This window comes from Petromyzon marinus, unplaced genomic scaffold (assembly GCF_048934315.1).
Source record: "Petromyzon marinus isolate PM22_M1 ecotype Great Lakes invasive population unplaced genomic scaffold, UKy_Petmar_22M1.pri1.0 PM_G_Scaffold_84, whole genome shotgun sequence".
Lineage (NCBI taxonomy): Eukaryota > Metazoa > Chordata > Hyperoartia > Petromyzontiformes > Petromyzontidae > Petromyzon > Petromyzon marinus.
Genome location: NW_027423040.1, coordinates 107,432 through 124,204, shown reverse-complemented (window position 1 = coordinate 124,204; position 16,773 = coordinate 107,432).

Here is a 16,773-nt window from a genome sequence, read left to right as displayed (position 1 = left end):
GATCTCGAGGCTCACTCAAATAACAAATATTAAGGAACGCGACCCTAAATAACAAACCGTGAGGCGGCGTGGCGCGCTCGCGAGTCCCGACGTACCGCGGCGACGGTGCCGAAGCAGACGAGCAAAAAAATTCTAGATTTGAAGATTTAGTGACCGCGAGGATCCACACACTCTTTGGTTCTATTCGGTAAAGTCACGCAGGTAAAAAAAATAATAAAAAATCACCACGTTTCGGCCACAACACAAGCGGCCTTCATCAGGTGACTTCTTGTCCCGTTGTCTGTTAAAAGCTCTAACAGATAGGTGAAAACCCTCCCCGTAGAGGCTATCAATTCTAGATTGGAAGCTTTCGTTGACCGCGAGGATCCACGCTCTTTGGTTCTATTCGGTAAAGTCACGCGGGTAAAAAAAATGAAACAATAAAAAATCACGACGTTTCGGCCACAGCACAAGTGGGCGTCAAAGGTCTCGCCACAGAGCCCACGCCACTGGGTGGCGGGCCAAGGAGCTCGGGGAACGAGCGGCGAGGGTCGTCGAGCATTCCGGCAAACTCGTAGCCACCTACCCGGCGGGTAACGGGGGCGGTTCCGTGTACACAACGCGCGCGCACGTGGCATCGTGACGTGTACACAACGCGTGTGCACGTGGCATCGTGACGTGTGCACGTGGCATCGTGACGTGTACACGTGGCATCGTGACGTGTACACAACGTGTGCACGTGGCATCGTGACGTGTGCACGTGGCATCGTGCCGTGTGCACGTGGCATCGTGACGTGTACACAACGTGTGCACGTGGCATCGTGACGTGTGCACGTGGCATCGTAACGTGTACACGTGGCATCGTGACGTGTACACGTGGCATCGTGACGTGTGCACGTGGCATCGTGACATGTACATAACGTGTGTGCACGTGGCATCGTGACGTGTGCACGTGGCATCGTGACGTGTACACAACGTGTGCACGTGGCATCGTGACGTGTGCACGTGGCATCGTGACGTGTGCACAAAGTAAAGGATTGGCGACCCTGTTGCCGGCGGTTTGGTGACGATGTTTCTCGCGTTGCTTAACGGAGATCGAGAAAGTTATGATTTAAAGCTTTCGTGACTGCGGCGAATCATATTCTTGGTTCTTTCGGTGAAGTCACCACGTTGAAGGGAATATATAATAAATTATGCATTTTATTGTTTTATATATATTTTATTATTTTATTGTTTCCCTTCAACGTGACTTTACCGAAAGAACCAAGAATATGAATATACATTTTGATTTAAAGCTTTCTTGACTGCAGCTAAATTCAGCTGACATAGCAAAGGGTGTTGAAAACAATCCTAATTGTGTTATGCATAAATTAATGTTCAATCGCAACTTAGAGGTGTGAATCCAGGCTCAGATGTCCTTAAATGCTGGGATGAACAGTTCCGACTTCAGCTGCATGTGTGTGCTGTGTTCACCTCCTGTTTCCATTCTTATAAAGAGTTCCAGAGGAAAACAAAAGTAAACTATTGTTACGCTATAACCTCCGTATTCAACAGAGTTAATAGACGTTACTGCAAACACAAACTGTACAATGTCACTGGGTAAACAGGTGGTGGCGTGTCTAGAATCACGCCTGGCCACCTTCATCTGCTTGGCATGAATGCTTCCTCACTCCACCAAGTAATGAATTGAGGATCAACGAACATAGCTGAGGCTAACTGGAGTTTGCGTGTCTCTCTCCGTGGTGAGATGTTAACTACCTCACCTGGTATACAGGAAGTCGTGGGTTCGATCCCGACCCTGACGCCTGCTGTATATTTGGAGTTTGCGAGTCTCTCCGCTGAGTGTCTTTGACCGATAGACATTGACACACGTATTCTTGTTTCTTTCGGTAAAGTTACGTAGATAGAAACTAACAATAACTGATAATACAATTACATTAAATAAAGACCACTTGTGTTGCGATCAAAACGACGTGAGTTTTTTGCTTTATTTGGAATTATTCATTTATTTTATTATTTTTATTTAATTTTCTATCTACGTGACTTTACCGAAAGAACCAAGAATATTAATTCCTGCAGTCACCAAAGTTTTAAGTCAAAACATTCACACACGTTGACAAAGCCTCACCTTGTGTTGTTGTGGGCAGGTCGCTTCTGATAACAAGAGCGGTATAGCAGCTCAAGCGGGCTTGGCCTGGTAACAAAAGAAAATAAAAACTGTGTGAATATTTACAATAAAACAAAGTTACAAAGTGGCGAGCCGGGTGAAGACAAATTAAACTTAAGCGAGATAATTAAAGTGAGCGCAATCAGGCGAGGGCATGAGGCAAGGCCCCGCGTGGCTAGGCCCCGCGTTGTAAAGTTCCAACCTGGACGTCGATTCCCATGCTCGCTGCTACTCAACTGACATCCCTACGAGAGAGGCTCTACCTTGGTAAACAACAACCACAACAACAACCACCACTACCACCAGCATGAGAATTTCTCACCTCGGATTTCAGTGCAAGCGCAGATCGGCAGCCTCCTGTTACCTCGCGACATCACGCGTGTAAGCAGGTAACATGACGTCACTTCCGCGGTAAGGGACACGCCCCTCCCACAATGAGCCGCACTGTAACTGAATAAATTATATTCTTAGTTTTTTCGGTAAAGTCACGTTGAAGAGAAACAACAAAATAACAAAATATATATAAAACAATAAAAAATTCTCACGACGTTTCGACCATAACTCAAACGGTCATCATCAGGTGTGTCGGTTTGCATAAATTTATTTTGAAAACGGCATGTTTATTTATATATATAAATAACGTTTGCGTCACGCGCAACGATGGCAGTTTGCCAGGACTAGTCCATCTATTTTTTGAAAGAGGAGGGGGGAGACGAAATTTGTTTTTATGTATGCTGTCTGAAAGGCACTGTAAGCGTGAACAATCAATCAAGAACTGAAATGATTTATCAAATCTTTCCAATGATTGCTAAGATAGAATCCATCTTCTCGGTTGAAATTGTCTCTGTGTTTGTATATGTGGATAGCCTCATGAACGAATCTCTCATGGAAGCCAGATGGCTTACAAAGAACCTCCGTCTTGGAAAAGTCAATGGCATGTGAGCCTACTGAATTAGAACAATGATCTGCTACGGCCGAGGTGTTGGTCCTACCGTGTTTAAGGTCTGCTTTATGTTCACGAATGCGGTCCGAGATATGGCGTTTGGTTTCTCCAATGTAACTACTACCACAGAGGCAACTTAGTTTGTAGACACCAGGGTATTGTATGTCCGGAATCACATCTTTTACAGACGGAACCAGATCACGGATTTTATGTAATGTGTTGAAACGGACCTGGATCTTGTGTTTATTCAAGATTTTGGAGATCTTTTTTGTGATCCCAGCAATGTAGGGTAAAGTGATGGTTTTGAAAGGCTCCTCAAGAGGGTTCTTCTTCATGGTTTGAGTGATAGCTTTGCGGATTGTATAGTCGGAGTAACCATTAGCCCTAAGAGCTTGGTGTACGTGCTTGAGTTCACTGCTTATGTGTTCCTGGTCGGATATGCATTGGGCTCTATGATACAGAGTCTTGATGAGAGAATTCTTCTGTGATGGATGGTGGTGGGAATCCGGTTTCAGATAAGCATCCGTATGGGTAGCTTTCCTGTAGACAGAGTGGCTCATTGAACCATCAGGTCTCTTTTTAATTAGGACATCCAAAAAAGGTATCTTGCCATCTATTTCGACTTCCATGGTAAATCTGATGGCTGGGTGTATGGAATTGATGTGGTCGAAGAATTGGTCTAGAGCAGGCCGGCCATGTGGCCAGATGACAAAAGTGTCATCCACGTACCTCTTCCATAAGGTTGGGCGCAGAGTGGTAGTCTGGATGGCGTCAGTCTCAAATTTCTCCATGAAAATGTTAGCTATAACTGGAGAAAGGGGGGAGCCCATTGGGGTGCCCTCAGTTTGTTTGTAGAAAGTTCCATTCCAAGTGAAGTATGTATTGGTTAAACAGTGTCTCACCAGGGGGGGTACCTCAGTGTTTAGTCCTTGATGAACCAAGTCTTCAATGATTGCAATGGTGTCAGGTACAGGAACCTTGGTGAATAAGGAAACTACATCAAAACTGACAAGCAGGTCGTCTGGGGACAGGGAAATACCCTTGATTGTTGATACCAGGTGAGTAGAATTTTGTACCGCAGAGGTGGTCTTTCCAGTGAAAGGACGCAGGATTTCAGACAAAAAACGAGCTAGTTTGTAGGTGGGGGAGCTGATAGTAGAGACTATGGGACGAAGAGGTGTATCAACTTTATGTATTTTTGGTAAGCCGTATAATCTTGGTGGCCTGGCAGCAGAAGGTTTCAACGAAAACTGTTTAGATTGATCAATTAATGCAGTTGAATCAGAAATTATTTTGTTGGTTTGTGTGACGAGGCTGTTGGTGGGATCTCTTTTTATTTTTGTATAACTACCATCGTCGAGTAATTCTTTAATTTTGTTGTTGTATTCTATTTTATCCATGATAACAGTAGCATTGCCTTTGTCAGCTGAGAGAACTACAATATCATTCCTCTTTTTTAATTTATATAATTCAAAACGCTCATCTTTGCTGAGGTTGCTAGCTGGCATCTTAGCAAAGATGAGCGTTTTGAATTATATAAATTAAAAAAGAGGAATAATATTGTAGTTCTCTCAGCTGACAAAGGCAATGCTACTGTTATCATGGATAAAATAGAATACAACAACAAAATTAAAGAATTACTCGACGATGGTAGTTATACAAAAATAAAAAGAGATCCCACCAACAGCCTCGTCACACAAACCAACAAAATAATTTCTGATTCAACTGCATTAATTGATCAATCTAAACAGTTTTCGTTGAAACCTTCTGCTGCCAGGCCACCAAGATTATACGGCTTACCAAAAATACATAAAGTTGATACACCTCTTCGTCCCATAGTCTCTACTATCAGCTCCCCCACCTACAAACTAGCTCGTTTTTTGTCTGAAATCCTGCGTCCTTTCACTGGAAAGACCACTTCTGCGGTACAAAATTCTACTCACCTGGTATCAACAATCAAGGGTATTTCCCTGTCCCCAGACGACCTGCTTGTCAGTTTTGATGTAGTTTCCTTATTCACCAAGGTTCCTGTACCTGACACCATTGCAATCATTGAAGACTTGGTTCATCAAGGACTAAACACTGAGGTACCCCCCCCTGGTGAGACACTGTTTAACCAATACATACTTCACTTGGAATGGAACTTTCTACAAACAAACTGAGGGCACCCCAATGGGCTCCCCCCTTTCTCCAGTTATAGCTAACATTTTCATGGAGAAATTTGAGACTGACGCCATCCAGACTGCCACTCTGCGCCCAACCTTATGGAAGAGGTACGTGGATGACACTTTTGTCATCTGGCCACATGGCCGGCCTGCTCTAGACCAATTCTTCGACCACATCAATTCCATACACCCAGCCATCAGATTTACCATGGAAGTCGAAATAGATGGCAAGATACCTTTTTTGGATGTCCTAATTAAAAAGAGACCTGATGGTTCAATGAGCCACTCTGTCTACAGGAAAGCTACCCATACGGATGCTTATCTGAAACCGGATTCCCACCACCATCCATCACAGAAGAATTCTCTCATCAAGACTCTGTATCATAGAGCCCAATGCATATCCGACCAGGAACACATAAGCAGTGAACTCAAGCACGTACACCAAGCTCTTAGGGCTAATGGTTACTCCGACTATACAATCCGCAAAGCTATCACTCAAACCATGAAGAAGAACCCTCTTGAGGAGCCTTTCAAAACCATCACTTTACCCTACATTGCTGGGATCACAAAAAATATCTCCAAAATCTTGAATAAACACAAGATCCAGGTCCGTTTCAACACATTACATAAAATCCGTGATCTGGTTCCGTCTGTAAAAGATGTGATTCCGGACATACAATACCCTGGTGTCTACAAACTAAGTTGCCTCTGTGGTAGTAGTTACATTGGAGAAACCAAACGCCATATCTCGGACCGCATTCGTGAACATAAAGCAGACCTTAAACACGGTAGGACCAACACCTCGGCCGTAGCAGATCATTGTTCTAATTCAGTAGGCTCACATGCCATTGACTTTTCCAAGACGGAGGTTCTTTGTAAGCCATCTGGCTTCCATGAGAGATTCGTTCATGAGGCTATCCACATATACAAACACAGAGACAATTTCAACCGAGAAGATGGATTCTATCTTAGCAATCATTGGAAAGATTTGATAAATCATTTCAGTTCTTGATTGATTGTTCACGCTTACAGTGCCTTTCAGACAGCATACATAAAAACAAATTTCGTCTCCCCCCTCCTCTTTCAAAAAATAGATGGACTAGTCCTGGCAAACTGCCATCGTTGCGCGTGACGCAAACGTTATTTATATATATAAATAAACATGCCGTTTTCAAAATAAATTTATGCAAACCGACACACCTGATGATGACCGTTTGAGTTATGGTCGAAACGTCGTGAGAATTTTTTATTGTTTTATATATATTTTGTTATTTTGTTGTTTCTCTTCAACGTGACTTTACCGAAAAAACTAAGAATATGAATTACTGCAGTCACGAAAGCTTTAAATCAAAATTTGAATAAATTATGTTAATGAACCCGGCCCATATGTCGAGTGATGGGGCGTGGCTGCTGAACCCGTCGCAATAAACACTCGACGGCTTCAAATACATTATGTTAATGAACCGCCAGTCACTCGGCGTAGCTTTGCCCAAATAAGGATTGCCACTGGATTGATATCGGCAGTGACCCAAGCGGAGGTGACGTCACGCTCAAGAGCGCCGTGGACGGGGTTGGGGAAGTGTGAATACCTTGGTGACATGACGTCACTAGCGAGGTACACCTCCAGCTGGCACTTCATGCCGATGAGGTCATGGGGATGGAGTTTAAGTTGATTTAGATTAATTTTCCATTGCCCCCTCCCTTGAGTGCGTGAACTCAGCAACAACAACGTGGACATTATTGTGTATACGTACACACTGTGTAAACTTTGAGGCCACGTGAAGCGTCAAAGGCTCGCTGGAAGGAGGAAGTCGTGTGACAGTCTCAGCAGTTGCGATGGGTTAACTGACGGATGGCTATCGATTAGAAATCACATATCCCCGAGTCTCACCTGAGTGGCACCGCCTCACGCTGTTGTGGATCCCCACGTGGCTCGGAGCCTCAAAAGCTCCGTGACTCCTGGGTGGTGATACAAAGACAAAGATCCCCCGTGTAGCCTTAACAGACTGTTGGGGCAAGTGTTGTTAGCAAGTAGCAGCACCACCTATGAAGGCCGGAACGGTACACGAGGGGGTGGGTGGCCAGCACCGTGCCCGACCGCCTTTGTCTCCCCAGTAATGATATTTACACACCGCACCGGGTACTCATTTGAGGCTGACTCGACCTAGGGGAGGCCCAGAACCGGTTAAAATAATCGTCACTGGGTGTTGGCTGTGAGCGGGAATCAAACTCGGGTCGTTATGTTCGTAGAGCAGCGTAGCGCTAACCGCTAGACTACCGCCACACACGTTACACACACACACAGTACACACACACACAGCACACACACACGGTGCACACACAGTACACACACACAGTACACACACGCACAGTACACACACACGCACAGTACACACACATGCACGGTACACACAGACACAAAGTACACACACACGGTGCACACACGCACAGTACACACGCACACACAAACTCACAGTACACACACACGCACAGTACACACACACAATACACACGCACGACACACACGCACGGTACACACGCGCGGCACGCCCACACTCCTTCAGTCACGTGACTAAGGTTGACGCCCCGCCACCGTCTCCCGAGGTGACCTCTTGGCTCTCTCGTCTCTCCTCGACACGTAGATTCATTTCTTACTCTTACCTAGAAACGTCATTGTCTGTCTCTGTGGACGAAACTTGCGAGGAATTGTACTCACAAACTGTGGGGTTTACGTTTCAAATAAAGTGCCCAGATACCACGCAATAAGCCCCGTGGTGAGCCAGTGCTATTCGTATTTCTAATCCGTCAACATGAAAGTAGTTAAATTAACAATTTATTACCAATCTCCATATATATCAAAGGCAAGTTGTGAATGTGTGTCTGTTCAAAATGTTTAGCGTACTTGCCGATACGCACCAAGCTTGAAATTTGCCATGTGGGTAATTTCCAGACTGTACACCATGCAAACATAAAAATACACTTTTGTATATATATTTTTTGGGGGGGGGCCCAAATAATGGATAAGCATGAAAACACCACGATACATAGGACTTACTTTGATTAGAATCTTGGAATTGATTGTGTACATGTTGAAATTGGTCAATTTGCATTTTGAGCATACCGCTGTTTTAATAAATGTTCATGATTCTGAGAATATAACTGTAATTCTGAGCATCATAATGACCATATTGGAATTGTCATGATGAATGGGAGTTCAATTATTTTTTATAATAGGAATGCGGTTTTGAGCATGACTATTGATATTTCAGACTCATTTATGACAATAGATTCACGATTAAATTGCGATTTTGTTTTGCTCATCAATCAGGATACTGTTAATGATGCGCATGCCCATAAATTGTTGAAATGACTAGAAATGCAAGTTGTGTATACTCTCCAACCCCATTCCTCTACCTACCCATTCCCTTGACGGGCTCCGTGCCCACTTAAACCCATGGCGGTGATGATTCCACCTCTCGCTGTAACAATCAAAGCACCTCCAACTTCTGAATGCAAAGGTGCTGGGTTGGTGCAACGCCAAAACACATCGTCAACGCCGCTCCCAAGCCCGCCCTACGTTAGTTAAAGCGTTATGATCAACAAAATAAAAAGTATAATGGTGCGGCGACTGGAGATGTCACTGTGTGTGGTGCCGGGCCTGCGAGGCCACGGCGGGATGGACACTGTCGTGGGTACACCCCGGACACACGTGGTGTAGCACAGCCCTAGTGGGGGGCTCGGGTGAGCGCTGGTTAAGCGCCGTGGCTCCCGTTGAGAGAGCGAGAGAGCGTCAGCCCAGCCAGGGTTACGTTGGGGGTGTGGTACCTCTGGCTGACCTGGGGACGCGTGACCGGATTATACTGGAGGGGGGCCACCGGCGAAGGGGGGCCAATGGGTGGTCACGTGGTCCGGGAAGAACTCTCGAGAGCTTTCAGGCAAGGGCGAGAGAGTTCTAGAAGGTGGGCGGGGCAAGAGGCGGAGCCAGCCCCATATAAGGGGGGGGGCCCTGGGAGGGGCTCGGGGCCCTTACTGTTGGAGAGGCAGCAGATCCACGTCAAGCTTGAAGAAGCCTCCAGCCACGTGGTCCGGGACCCAGCTTTTGGTCCGGACCGGGATAGTGGAGCCGTGTCTAGTTCTGCCGTAGCGTGGTTAGTTGGGTGGTCACCACCCCAGAGTTTGTTGTGTCAATAGCCCTAGAGTGTGTTGTGTTAATAGCCTGGAGTGTGTTGTGTTAATAGCCTGTAGTGTCTTGTGTTAATAGCCCTGTAGTGTGTTGTGTTAATAGCCCTGTAGTGTGTTGTGTTAATAGCCTGGTGTTGTGTTAATAGCCCTGGAGTGTTTGTGTTAATAGCCTGGAATATGTTGTGTTAATAGCCTGTAGTGTGTTGTGTTAATTGCCTGGAGTGTGTTGTGTTACTAGCCTGGAGTGTGTTGTCTTAATAGCCTGGAGTGTGTTGTGTTAATAGCCTGGAGTGTGTTGTGTTAATAGCCTGGAGTGTGTTATGTAAATAGCCTGGAGTGTGTTGTGTTAATAGCCCTGGAGTGTGTTGTGTTAATAGCCCTGGAGTGTGTTGTGTTAATAGCCTGGAGTGTGTTGTGTTAATAGCCTGGAGTGTGTTGTGTTAATAGCCTGGAGTATGTTGTGTTAATAGCCTGGAGTGTGTTGTGTTAATAGCCTGGAGTGTGTTGTGTTATTAGCCTGGAGTGTGTTGTGTAAATAGCCTGGAGTGTGTTGTGTTAATAGCCTGGAGTGTGTTGTGTTAATAGCCTGGAGTATGTTGTGTTAATAGCCTGGAGTATGTTGTGTTAATACTTGGAGTATGTTGTGTTAATAGCCTGGAGTGTGTTGTGTTAATAGCCTGGAGCTTGTTGTGTTAATAGCCTGGAGTGTGTTGTGTTAATAGCCCTGGAGTGTGTTGTGTTAATAGCCTGGAGTGTGTTGTGTTAATAGCCTGGAGTGTGTTGTGTTAATAGCCTGGAGTGTGTTGTGTTAATAGCCTGGAGTGTGTTGTGTTAATAGTTAATAATCGTGTTGCTCCTAAGATGTCTGCGACTCAGTTACACCCCACCTGCTGGTTATACACAACAACAACCGCCATTCGCCACAAGTGTCGGTGACGTCACCACGGCGCTTGTGCCAGGCTAAGTGCATGTTAAGGCAGCATGAAGTATCGAACGCCCGTCATTATGTTCGGGCACACGTATCAGCAGCATTTGCAGCAACTGCGGTCCGTGTTTGCCAAAGTGCAGGCAGCCAATCTCAAATTTAAACTTGCAAAAGTGCCACCTCTTGCAAACATCGATGCAGTATTTGGGCCACATCGTTAGCGAGTCCGGGTTAGCCATGGCTCCCGACAAAACGGCGCGCGTGCACACATGGCCAACCCCCAAGTCGGTGGGTGAAGTTCCCAATTTTGTCGGGGTTTCACGTCATTATCACCACTTTGTTCCCCAAGTTCGCGACGATCCAAAACCGCTCCACACGCTCGCTGCTAAGGGCCAGAGATTTCGGTGGGGGGGGGGGGGGGGGTGGGGGGAGGAGGCCGCGTTTGTCGCCTCGCGCGAAGGCCTCGTCAGCGTGCCGACCCCTCGGTGGCCGTTTACCACCGAGTGACCAGCGTGCGTGCTTAATGGGTGCTGGTTGACGTAAGCCATCGTGCGCGAGGTTGCCACGTGCTGTAGTGGCATCTGTCGACGCGCCGCCACCCGAGGCGGATGCACGTAGGTGACGGCACGTTGGGTCTCACGCGCGCTGAATGGGGACGCCTCCAGATGGAGGACGCCTCGCTGTTGAAATTGCTCCACCGCGTTGGTACGAGAGGCAGTAAAAGCAAGCCATCGGGGATGCATGTCCCTAATAGTCCTCCACGAATGACTTTTGATAAGACGGGTTGAAGAGCTGCAGTGTTATTGCACGGTGGTGCCGAATGCTCTGCAAGGTAAACTCACGCGCCGGGTGGTCCCATGAGAAATTAATGCACCTCAGAATCCGTGAAACCTTGCTGACACTAAAGCGTTGACTTCTATTGGCCCTTGGTGACGGACAAAGTATACCACATGGTAAAAGGTTGTACTGATTGCACACCCCGCAAGCCACCAACGAGGCAGGCCCAGCCTCCGTTACGATCTATCACGGTGTCTCATATCAATGAGCTCATCGCACTGGACATTCTCGGGCCGTTTCCTGCCACTCAGAGGGGAAACAAATGTATCCTGGTCGGGGTAGAATACCTGTTCCGGGGGCCGGTGGCATCGCCTCTGCCAGACCAGCCAGCCGCATCCATTGCGGACACGTTCTTGCACGGCTACGTCATGGACAAGGGGGCTCCTGAACAACTTCCTGCAGACCAGGGGCGGAATTGTTCTTCTCGATTGTTACGGGAGGTGTGCAACTCCCTGGGTGCAAAAACAAATCAGGACCCTGCCCCACCATCCTCAGACGGACGGGGTGGCGGAGCGCTTCCACAGAACCCATACGTCCACATTGTGCCAACGGATCAATGAGGCGAACTGGGGTTTGCACATTCCCGGTGTCCTGCCCACTATATAGCATGGCCCATTAATGCCTCAACAGGATTCTCCCCGTTTTACCTCGTGTATGGGAGGGAGAATGAGCCACCCATGCAAGCTCAGCCGGGCATGGATTTGGGAGGGAAGAGAGCCGTCATGCCCATGCAGGCCACACTCGGGCGTTTAACGGAGGCGTGGGAGGCGTCTCGGGGGAATTCGGCCAAACGGCAGGCCGCAAACGAGAAGCCGGTGGGACCGCGGGAGGTCCAGGACCCCGTGGACCACTGGGGCTAAGGCGGGGCCGCATTTTCCCCAGGTGCCCTTGGGTACATCGCCTAAATTACACCGAGCGTGGCAGGGCCCTGTCGAGGTGATCGAGGCCAAGGGGCCGCAGCGCGTCCGTACGCAGGTCGCTTGCCGCCGCTGGTTTGTGCCTCCGTCGTGGTTAAAGCCCCCCCCTACATCCCGCCACATGTAGACGGTTCGTCTCCGGCTCCAGAGCGGCGGGTGTCTGATGCGTCCGACGTGCCGGGGCGGGTGAGCCCAGAAGTTGTGCTTCAGGAGGATTCTGCTGCGTCGCCCGCAGGATCCCATCACTCCCTGTGATGGACCACGTGTGGAGGCCGGGTTGCCATCTTCTCCTCCAAGGCAGGGGCTGCGCCCATTAGGCCATCTGCGTAATGTCCCAGTGGTCCCCAGCGCGCAAGTTCCTGCTCGAGATGGGGGGACTGGCGGCGATGGCTCGTGCAAAGAGTTGCTTCGGTCCGCTGGACCGCTCCCTCCTGTCATTCAATTGTGTTCCCACGCCGTCTGGCAGGTGGTCGCAGCCGCGAGCCGGGCCGTGGCTTCTGGTTGATCCGTCGGAAATTGTTACGCTTCCCTCGCGGTTCAGGGGTTAATCGTTAAAAGGGTTTTTGTTTCGAACGTTCGGTAGCCCTCCCTGTTAGGTAAATTGCGTTAGCGCACATTCCTGTTAGTGTTACCCCTCCTTACGGTGAGGGAAAAAAAGTATTTGATCCCCCTGCTGATTTTGTACGTTTGCCCACTGACAAAGAAATGATCAGTCTATAATTTTAATGGTAGGTTTATTTGAACAGTGAGAGACAGAATAACAACAACAAAATCCAGAAAACGCATGTCAAAAATTTATTTGCATTTTAATAAGGGAAATAAGTATTTGACCCCTCTGCAAAACATGACTTAGTACTTGGTTGCAAAACCCTTGTTGGCAATCACAGAGGTCAGACGTTTCTTGTAGTTGGCCACCAGTTTTGCATGTTCGGTCGACCTTTTGAAGACAGAATATTTGAAACTCAAAATAGTTTTTAGCAACCACCAAATAATTTCCTCTAAACCTTAACCTGAACATCAAGTCGAGCGTTGGGGTTATGCTCCCTAGGTTTTACGTAAAACTCCATATCGGCAATCTAGTTCTACCCTCCACACATTTTGCACCGCTTTTAATCAACGCGCGCCCAGCGACATTCGGCGCGTTCAGCAAAGGCAACTTCAAACGTGACGTTAAAACAATCGCTGTCAACAAATGATAACCGTCGAACGACGATGAAGGGTGTCAGTTCAATCCCCGGTCGGGGGTCGACTCGGCCCGCCATCGTCACCGTCGTCGACACCTCCCGGCCGTCGCGAAGCGAGCACCACTTTCTGCGAGTGAAGTCAACCAGCCCCACCGTAGGAACGAGGCGGCCTTCGTGTCCACAACGAACACAATCTAGTTCTACCCTCCACACATTTTGCACCGCTTTTAATCAACGCGCGCCCAGCGACAATCGGCGCGTTCACCCCTCTCCCGCTCCGGCCCCCTCGCCGGCTCGCAACGGCGGCGACCGCCGACGGCGGCGGCCATGCGACGTCCGAGGCGACCGAACGCAAAGAGGCGGAAACCTCCTCAGGGTTCCACGCGGAGACCTGGGGACACTTGGAGGCATTCAATCAAGATTCTAGGTTTTCGTGACTGCAGGGGAGCCACACCCTTTGGTTCTTTCGGTAAAAGTCATAACGTAGGTATAAAGTCAGGTAGGTATAAAATAAAGTAAATTAAATCACGTGACGTTTCGGGTGCAACACGACAAGCGTCCGTCATCAGGTGGGACAACTACAGCAAGAGACAGTTGCTGAAGTGGGCAAAAGGGTTGCCGTGACAAGAGGCTACGTAGGTAAGAGAGGGAGGAGGAGCCAGGGAGGAGAGATAGAGAGGGGGGTGTGGGGGGTAGGGGAGTGGAGTGCTGCTAGAGGGATTAGGAAACTAGCAAGGAAATGCCGGGGGGGGTGGGGGGGGAGTGAGCGGGTCAGGGAGTGGGAGGCTGAAGAAACTGGAGATGCGGATATGAAGGCAACACCATAAAGCAGTTAGGGTTTTACCTGGTTAATAACATCCTTCCAATGATTGCTCAATTTGTATCCATCTTCTCAGTTGAAGTTATGTCTATGTTTAGATATCTGGATGGCTTCATGAACAAACCTTTGATAGTGGTTTGCAGAGTACCTTGGTCTTGGAAAAAAACTAAATCATGAGAGCCCACAGCGTTATAGCAATGGTCAGCCACGGCGGAGGTATTGGTTCTGCCGTGTTTCAGATCTGACTTGTGCTCGCGAACACGGTCCGAGATATGTCGTTTCGTTTCCCCAATGTAACAGCCACCACAGGTGCAACTTAGTTTGAAGACTCGAGGATATTGCATGTCAGGAATGACATCCTTCACCGATGGGATTAGATCACGGATTTTGTGTACTGTACTGAATCGGACCTGGATCTTGTGTTTAAGATTTTGGAAATATTTTTGGTAACGCCTGATATGTATGGTAACGTCATGGTGTTGATCGGCGTCTCAGGGGGTTGTTTCTCCATGGTTGGAGAAACAGCTTTGCGAATAATACGGTCCGAGTACCCATTCCCTCATCAAAACACTACACCATAGGGCCCACTGTATTTCTGACCAACACCACCTAGCCAGTGAACTGGAACACGTACACCAGGCCCTCAAGATGAATGGGTACTCCCAAAGCTGTTTCTCCAACCGTGTTTCTCCAATCATGTTTCTCCAACCATGGAGCAACAACCCCCTGAGACGCCGATCAAAACCATCACGTTATCATACATAGCAGGCGTTACCAAAAAGTTTTCCAAAATCTTAAACAAACACAAGATCCAGGTCCAATTCAGTACAGCACACAAAATCCGTGATCTAATCCCATCGGTAAAGGATGTCATTCCTGACATGCAATATCCTGGAGTCTACAAACGAAGTTGCACCTGTGGTGGCTGTTACATTGGGGAAACGAAACGACATATCTCGGACCGTGTTCGCGAGCACAAGTCAGATCTGAAACACGGCCGTGGCTGACCATTGCTATAACGCTGTGGGCTCTCATGATTTCGTTTTTTCCGAGACCACGGTACTCTGCAAACCTTCAGGCTACTATCAAAGGTTTGTTCATGAAGCCGTCCAGATATATAAACTTAGACGTAACTTCAACCGAGAAGATGGATACAAATTGAGCAATCATTGGAAGGATGTTGCCTTCATATCCGCATCTCCAGTTTCTTCAGCCTCCCACTCCCAGCCCCGCCCACTCCCCCCCCCCCCCCCCCCCCGGCATTTCATTGCTAGTTTCTTAATCCCTCTAGCAGCACTCCACTCCCCCTACCCCATGCCCCCCTCTCTCTATCTCTCCTCCCTGGCTCCTCCCCCCCTCTCTTACCTACATAGCCTCTTGTCACGGCAACCCTTTTGCCCACTTCAGCAATTGTCTCTTGCTATGGTTGTCCCACCTGATGACGGACGCTTGTTGTGTTGCGCCCAAAACGTCACGTGATTTAATTTATTTTATTTTATACCTACCTACGTGATGACTTTACCGAAAGAACTTGGAGACATCACGACACCAAACAGCACGGTGCGAAGCCGAGACGCTTGGAGCGAGCCGCACACCTACACCCCCTCCCTCCCCCCCATGGTGAACTAGCCTCACCCATGTCAGAGTGAACCCCCTCCCTCCCCCCCATGGTGAACTGGCCTCTCCCATGTCAGAGTGAACCCCCTCCCTCACCCAGTGCCCGCCCCTCCTGACCCCCCCCTCCCGGAATGACGATTCCATCTCGGCGTCACGACCTGTCTCAGTCGGTCCATCCACTCACCCACCCTCCCACCCCTCTCCCTGCCCCCTCCTCCCTCGGCTCTCCCTCCTCCCCCCGCTCCACCCCCCGCCTCCCTCCCCGATCTTCTCTGCGCCTCCCCCCTCGCCCGTCCCCCCACCCCTCCCTCCGCTCCCCCCGCCCCTCCTCTCGCCGCCTCCTCTCTCACCCCCCCTCCCCCCGCTCTGCTCCTCCCCCCCCCTCTCCCCCCCCGCCCCGCCATGCCCCCCCCGGCGGCCGTCCACGCCTCCTCCGCTGGATTGAAGTAAACGTTGACCCCCCGGCTCACGAGCTCCCGTCGCCTCTCGGCGAACCTCTGGTTCATCGCATGCTGCTCCCTCAGGAAGGCGTCGTGCTCCCTCGCCTCCCTCGCCCGCTCCGCCGCGTCCCTCTGCCTCGCTCGTTCGCTCCTCTCCCGCCTCGATTCCCCGCGGCCCGTGGCTCCGCCGGCGCCCTCCGGGTGCCGGCCCTCCCTGGCCAGTGGCCGCCCCCTGTCGGGGACAATCAGCTGCCTCAGCCTGGCCGAGATGTCGGTGATCCTTCTCGGGTCCCCTCCTCCTCCGCCTCCTCCGCCTCCTCCGCCTCCGCCGCCGCCTCGGCCCCTGTCCATGGCCGGCGGTTGTCACCGCTCGGATTCTCGCTCGGCCCTCCTGTGTCACAAGCAGTGGGTCTCTGTGAGTGTGGGTCTCTGTGGGTCTCTGTGAGTGTGGGTCTCGGTGGGTCTCTGTGAGTATGGTTCTCTATGAGGGTTGGTCTCTGTGAGGGTGGGTCTCTGTGGGTCTCTGTGAGTATGGGTCTCTGTGGGTCTCTGTGAGTATGGGTCTCTGTGGGTCTCTGTGAGTGTGGGTCTCTGTGG